At 36.3% G+C, this 8,236-nt stretch overlaps 1 long non-coding RNA gene across 1 annotated transcript; it reads left to right on the top strand.

The window, feature by feature from the left end:
• Window positions 1-1,148: 1,148 nt before the first annotated feature.
• Window positions 1,149-7,212, top strand: LOC145689083 (uncharacterized). Its single transcript, XR_014132087.1, has 2 exons — window positions 1,149-1,452; window positions 6,706-7,212. It is a non-coding gene; the product is annotated as an uncharacterized LOC145689083 (long non-coding RNA).
• The last annotated feature ends 1,024 nt before the right edge of the window (window positions 7,213-8,236 follow it).

Raw genomic sequence — 8,236 nt, forward strand, 5'->3', positions numbered from 1 at the left:
TATTTTGTGTCTTTAGTGAACAACATTTTCTGATATAGGTCTATTATAGAAACATTTTTACATGAATTCAGAATATACTCTTCCGTTACTGGAGAAAACATATTCCTTGTTATATCTGAGAAGTATCCCAAATATATACCGGAACTATTTTTTAAAATGTGTTTCGAGAACATTTAATGAACTACGGGAAGCCGTGGCGTTAAATAAGCTTTCCGGGCTTAAGCCTCCCCCCGAAATTGTTTTACTATATTAAAGTAAATGAAACATCCTGCACAATTTTCACATTTTCAGGAATAAAGTTAGCAAAGATTCCCTCCACGAAACAAAATCGTAAATATGCCACTGAACAGGATGTGCATTTTTAGAACGTTAGTAGGAAAATAATGTATGGAAAATTTTCACAAATTGTAATAGAAATATTGTGTTGAATGTAATGTAATATGTTTTCAATGTTGAGAGCAGGGGTAAAAGTGGATCTGAAAAGGTTGGGGGACGGTAGGTAGCGGATGACGTCACGCCGTTCCCCCTGCCTATCTTTGCCCATTGCAATTTTTTTTAGGAACTGGGTAGACGCCGTATATATTTTCTCGAGGAGGGGGCGGCGTCCCCCCGTAATTTTACCCCTAGTTGAGAGAGAAAATGTTTTCGAGGTAACACAAAAAATGTTTTACATACATGATAAAGGAAACAGAATAGGCCTATAAACAGAATAAAATGTTTTCCAACATGTCATTTACATTCTTTTCTATTGTTACAAGAAAACATATGAAATATAATTTTTAAAATATTTCTAATATTTTAAAAATAAATTCGTTCGTAATATAAGAAATATTTTTAAAACTCTTATTAATTTTGTATGGAAATGTGTTTGTTATCTTGTCCTGTAACTTAAATGAAATGTTTTCATGCAATATTTTAGAATTATTTCCAGAATATTTTATCGAATGTTGAATAAATTCTCTCACGAGAGTATCGTAGTAGCATTATTACCAATCATTATACTAATTATAGCAGCACCAAAGAAATATATTTGTTAAAAATTTGAAATTTATGATATCCAGTGTGTGAGATTGCTTATTAGCATCGCTACATCAACCGTCATTTGTTTATCAAAGGTACCAGCATTCCTTGCTCGCTATGTTGAATTCACAAGTCAAGAGAAGAAGGAATATTTAAAAAATAAATAAATAAAATAAAATAAATCTCAGTATATTCAGTTATGTTGAAGAAGATATCTTTATATAGAAAAAGTAATATTGAAGACGATGATTATGTATATTGCTCGTAATATTCCTTTAACTGAAGAAGATATATGGGAACTTACGGAAATAATCAGCTGAGTTTAACTACCAAACACAACACTTAAGCCTAAAAGAAGACTTTTCCGAAGTCGGAGGCACACCTCAACACTGTTAATAGTGAAGAAGAAGGAAAGAAAGACAAGAAAAGTCGGTAAGTATAACGATTACATAAAATAATTTAGTTTTATTGTCTTTATAAGTGATTGAGTGTCTGTATAGTATACATGAAGCTGCATCAGTTCCCGAATAAGCAGGACGCTCATACTTTTAGGGATTATTCATTGAGTATGTACGAACTTACAAAGGGGGTAACAAAGTGACTTTTATGTACTTATCGACTGATACGAAAATAAAAAAGAACGTACCTGTACTTTATATCTGCATGTGTAGTGCCCTTGTACTTTATCTATGACTATGTGTGGGCGGAGGGGGGATTTAACGCATATCGCATGTCTTGTGCACATGGGTACTTCTTATATTGCACTACGTAGAAAATTTATGGTATTTCATGTAGAAATGGTAATAGAACACAGAAGAAACGCAGATCAGGAGGTTCTCATGTATACTATGTAATATCGAGAAATTTATGTTTACAAATTAATAAAGGTATGGGATGCTAGATTTCTATTTTTCATCTCTATACGTAAAATACCGTGAAGGTTTACTTTTGGCTCATCAGTCGAAATAATTGCTGAAAAATAGAATCTTTTAATAATTTTCTTTTTATTGTCGGATTGAGTATATAGCCCGCTCCCCCTAGTGATTTTTAACGAATCATAGTGATTCTAACGATTCATACTAGTTCATAATGAGCCGGAATCGCATGTTATAAAGATTTAAGATGTAAATCTTGCGGTAAGGAAGCTTTAGTATAAGTAGTAGTAGTAGCTTTAGTAGCGGTAGTAGTAATAGTAGCAGTAGTAGTAGTAGTTAGTAGCAATAGTAGTAGTAGTAGTGGTAGTTAGTAGCAATAGTAGTAGGAACGGGTTAGAAGCCCCGCAGGGGTTGGTTGGGTTATGTTCTCGATATAAGTAGTAGTAGTACTAACTCTTCCAGTTCCGGTGACAAAGAACTGGGGGGAGCGGGCTATACACAAACCTTATTGTCTCCTAAATGATTTGCGCTAGGCGATTTGAAATACGTCACATGGAATAGATAAAATTCAAAAGGAGCGTCAGAAGTAATTGTCGAAAAAGTATAGTTATTCTTTTATGATTTGCGTATATATATACGTTGCCGGATGTATGACGTAAAAAATACAGTGCAAAAAATATAAATCAGCCTGTACTACGTGGCCACTAAAAAGCACCAACAGGCAGGGTTGTAGAACACAGGTTCCTCTTCCAATTTATCTGTAATAAAGACAAATCAACGTGCCCTGCGGGGCTCTAACCCGCCTTCACTTGCTAACGCTCGCTCGGCAATACTAAGTGAATTAAATATTTTACTTTGGTACAGAAAAGAAACATCTATTAACCTATATGGGGGACCTGTGTTCTAGAAGCTTCCCGCACCAATACTGTCTCAGAGCATTGCGAAGTTGGAGGTCAGCAGGAGCGAGGGGATGCTTCCAAAGGGAAAATATGCGGGCAAGTCTTTACTTTAGGCAAGGCAGTGACAATGACCAATTGATCTGAACCGGTTTCTGCAGTTACAGTTCCCAAGAAGGAAAGAGAAAACAACGTGCCCTGCGGGGCTCTAACCCGCCTTCACTCGCTAATGCTCATTCGGCAATACTATGTACTGACATAATATCACTGCCTTGCTCAAAGTAAAGAGTTTAAAAAGATGCGTATATTACCATTTTTAGGACAGGTTATAATAATTCTGCGTGCAGTTTTACTTCTGGTGTGCCACTCGAAAGCAGTGTTTCTTTCAAAAGTAATGTTCCGGGGGCATTGCTCGTGCTATTCTAGTTATTATTATAAACGTATTATTTTGGTCTGCTCCGGGGAGCCACTGCCCTCCCAAAGACAAGTCTGGAAGAAGCACTGCTCGAAATACTTAGTGAAATATAATTCTTTCGCTACTTTCCTTCTTGTTGTCTATTTAATGATTTTCGCCAGGCGACGTATAAATTTTTCACTTATAAATTCAAGGGGACCGTCAGAATTAATTGCCGAAAAATTACATTTCTTTTACGATTTGCGTATTTATACTGATTCCTGATGTGTGGATAAGAAGTCTAAAAAATACAAACCAATCTGTGTTACGGGGCTACTAAAAAGCACGAATGCCATCTAACCGAGTCAGGGAGGGTGAAGGCAGGGGGGCCGAGGAGATGCTCCTGAAGGGAGTAGGCACGTACATTTCTATCTTGGTGACGGGATAATTGCGCGTATATTACCATTTTAATGACGTATTTACGATTTTTTTTCAGGGGAGAAGGGCTTGGCTAACGTTCTCCAAGATAATCCATTTACTTTAATATAGTAAGTACAATTTCAAGGGGCTTAAGCCCGGAAGCCCCCCTTAAATACACCACTGGGTTATAATAATTCTTGGGTTCTCTCGAGCAGACGTTTACGCCGAGAACAAAATCTATAGATAAAATATGATGTGAAATATTTTTCGTGAAGGAATGAGAGTGTTAATGTAAGTTATTTCTGTCATTGCACAGCTTATTGAAATGGATTTTGAATGCAAATATGGTAGAAGTAAGCGGCGGGAATTTCCGGTTCATACGTCAGTTGTGAACATCTGCGATGGCCGTAATGTAAACTTTTTTTTTTTTTTAAGAATTGTGTAATAAAGAGAGAAGGATTATAAAGTTTCTACAGAGGCATGGTATGGTGAAGCGCGTAAAATCAACTGCGCAAAGTGTGGAAAAGATTTATTCAAGAATAAAAATTCAGAACAGAGGCAATAGCCCTACATACGCTATTTTCTATCGTAAAGGTAAGAAAGAAAAGCGGTGTGACACTCGTGTATTAGCTGTGAAAGGTATTTTCTTTTTAAGGATAGAAATTAAGTGTTTTTGAAGATAAGAATATTTACAAATATTGTAAATGTTTTTGCGCCATCCTCGTTTATGCGTACCCCCTGCCTTGTCGCTGACGTGCCTGCTCGCTACGGTGTCGCTCGGGCCCCCCTGACTCAGATAGCATGCGTGCTTTTTTACTGGCCACCTAACAGAAGTTGTTTCGCTTTTTCTTTTAGAGCTCCTCATTTAGTACATAGGGGGGCGCGGTTGCTCAGTGATAGAGCGTTCACGTCCGGTGCTTGGGGTCCCTGGTTCGATCCCAGCTCGCGCCGTGTGGACTTACTCGTGGTTTTTCTCGAGGTTCTCCCGTTTCCTCCCACTTTCTTCATTTCTCATTATCACCGTCTCCTTTAGCCTAACCGGCATAACCGTGGGATATTAAACTTAAGTATTTCTTTTCGTTTAGTGCATGTTCTGAAAAAAGAAACCGGAAGATGCAAGAAATGCGTCAAAATTTGGTAAAAGAGTCTGCTTGAGTATTACCTACTTCTGCGTTCAGGTTTACTATTGGCGTGCCGCTCGAAATAATTGTTGAAAAATAATAATTCTTTCGCTAAATTTCTTATTGTCTCTTAAATGGTTTGTGGCAGGCGACATGTAAATATTTCACCTGGCATATATAAAATTAAAGGGGGCCATTAGACTAGATTTGCCGAAAGATTATAATTATTCTTTTGTGATGTGTGTGTGTGTGTGTGTGTATTGTATTGTATTCAGGGTTTGCCCAATTGGGCTCAGCCCGGAAAAACCCACCTGGGTTTTTGAGCTTTTCGTTGGTATATTATTGGTGCAATTAAGGTGATCAAGTGATTGGAAGTGGTTCTTATTAGATTTTGGACTTTCCTTGGGCGAATTACTTGCTTTCGCGCTAAGATATACAACATTCAACGTAAGACCCGGGGGCGCGGTGGCTCAGTGGTAGAGCGTTCACCTCCAGTGCTTGGGATCCCTGGTTCGATCCCAGCTCGTGCCGTGTGGACTTTGTGGTGGCAAACACCGTGCTCGTTGGTTTTCTCGGGGTTCTCCCGTTTCCTCCCACTTTCTTCATTCCACCATTTCACTTATTTCTCATTATCACCATCTCCTTTAGCCTAACCGCATAACCGTGGGACGTTAAACTTAAAGATTCCATTTTTTTCCACGTAAGACCTTTATAAAGTTCTGGATGCACTGAATGCATTAAAAAAGCCGTACCTTAGATTCAGAGTGAAAAGAATCATAGAAGTGGAAAGAATCATTTGAAGTGGGATACACTATGTTTAAATTCTTGTAAAAAAAAAAAAACTCTGGCGCACTTTTTATTTTTTCTTCGCTTTAAATACATACTATTGTGCCATGAATACTTCTCAGAATCATCTTCCTGTAAACTTTATTTTCCAAAAGCATGTACTACAAGCGCTGTTATAACATTTAAATCACTTTGAAAATCCTTATTTTAGCAAAATGCGCAATTTTCCCATCTTCAAGTGACATGTTCCATTTAAGTGTCCGTGGAAGAGAGAGTTGAACATGTATAGAGTATATTTGAAGGGTAAGGGGAAAATAGAAGGAATGTCACAAAATTGTATTTTTGAGAAAACGGTGTTTTAATATCGAAAACCTCGTAAAAAGGCATAGGCTTAATCAAATCTTTTGCCTGTTCTTACATAGATATTTTTACATCTACGGATGCATATATATACAGGCAAATAGTACCAAAAGTCACCATCACATAGGACAAAGTACCCAATAAAGCACACACATGGACATTCCTTGTTTTTTCCCCTTATCTTTCATTTCATCCTTTTACTGAATTGTTCTGTCATGTTGGTAGTTTTCTTGAGCATTTCATGATTCATTCCTATATTCGCGATTTTTTGTATTCTTTGCAATGCAACGTTATCAAAATTATTCATTTGTATAAGGCAAAGTAATATGTATGGCCTGCTCCGTGGGGAAAGAAATCAAGCAAGGTAGTGGTCATCAAGGCCTTAGTAACCACCTCGGCATTCACCTGGTACGACTGAGGGAAAAATGATGATCGGGCCCAGATTTGAGATCAGAGCATTCGGAATGAGACGCTAGTTCTTCATCAACTCAAATGCTGCCACATGTTTTCAATTTTTTTTTAATATTAGGTTTAATATTTATAAGATGCTATACTTTTTAAAAATAAATGTGTGACCGCTTCAACATGTTACAACGTCCGTAATTAAGCTATAGTCTAAGGTATGTCACTTTCAGCTGTAGCTGTTGTCTTCCTTGCCATTTACATTTTCTTCAGGATGTTACTTTTGTAACACAATATTGTCTTCACAAGCTGCTGTAGGTCCTACACAAACATTTTAAATATTTTTGTAAGTTTAAGATGTAATAATTGATCTTTAATCATTCCCTGCTGTTATTATGTTATTAAACGCTGCCTATTATTTTTATTTTCAGTAACTGTAACACAAGAGAAACGCAACTAACGATGAGATCGCGTAGATTATTGGGATTTGCTTCAACATGTCATACAGAGACGAACAAGAAGATCAGTTAAGAATTCAGCTGGAGTTCCACAGAACTTTAACTAACAATTCGCAGCGTCGAAATTATAGTTAGTTGTGGTAATCAAAAGTGACATTATAAAGAAGCAAATACTAATTTCTGGTTATTCAGCAATGTGGTATTTCTTGAAAGTAGGAAACAAGTGACATTTCGTGAAAAGATCTATTCCCCATGTGCCGTAGATTTGTAGAACATATTTTCAGCATTATACGTAAATATTGTTGTTGATTTTTTTTTAATTAGTGTCAGTGACAATTTTCTAGAACAAGTGTTTACAAGTTAAAATGTGAATTTCTGATATTTGAGAAGATTGTTCTTAATGTATAGAAACAAATAATACGAGCAGCATGAAGATGCTGCTGAAGAGTATTTAAATAAATAATGCCAGAATAGTGTACATTTATATTTTTATTTAACTACTAACCGATATAAACTTATATAGATGTATATTTATTATAGTGTACAGTGTAAGTTATAACTACATAATGTTAGCTTGCTCTCATAATTTTAAGCTGCTTTTATTATTATTATTATTATTATTATTATTATTATTATTATTATTATTATTATTATTATTATTATTATTAACTCAAAAGCTTATTTACACACAGAATCCTTCTGGGTGTTCCACTGCTACTACTGGTATGTGGCCACGCCGTCTATGTATGTTGGGGTGTCTTATGTGATGTTGCGAGGTTGAGACTGCAAATTAGAGCCTTCACAATCATCGCGTGCCAGTTTACGAAGCGGCTATATTGGATTTATTATTTTTAAGATAGGAAAAGGATTGCCAACAATTGTTTCTTGAAATGGATGTCTAAACTTCAATCCTTTTCGTATTAAAAAAAAAATCCAATACAGCCGCTTTCAAAACTGGCAGGCGACGATTGTGAACACACTGATGTGCAGTTTGAATGTCGTAAGTCACATAAGACACCCCAACATATATGCACGGCGTGTCCACATACCAGTAGTACCAGTGAAACACCCAGAAACATTTTGTGTGTAAATAAGATTTTGAATTAAAAAAAATGCTTAAAATTATGAGAGCAAGTTAACATTATGTAGTTATAATTTACACTGTGTATTATTATTTATTATTATTATTATTAGTAGTAGTAGTAGTAGTAGTATTTTATTTTTATTTTGTTTTTATTTTTTTTATTTTATTTTATTTTATTTTTTTTTGGGGGGGGGTCTGAGTCTGTGGGCCGCAATGGTTCCTCGTCATGAAGACAGAGTGAGGCAAAGACGTCTAAGCAGGTAAAATTGTACAGAGGAATCTTGTTTTCTTCCAGCTGCTATGTCACAGCCTGGCCGCCTTGTTTTCAACCCACTATTTGTTCCCAGCAAGAAGCCGTTATACCGTATATGCAGAGTGACGCAAAAGTCCGGAGCCCATAGGCCAACTCGGTTACTATTG

This window comes from Thermobia domestica, chromosome 7 (assembly GCF_964235325.1).
Source record: "Thermobia domestica chromosome 7, izTheDome1.hap1.1, whole genome shotgun sequence".
NCBI classification, from domain to species: Eukaryota; Metazoa; Arthropoda; class Insecta; order Zygentoma; family Lepismatidae; genus Thermobia; species Thermobia domestica.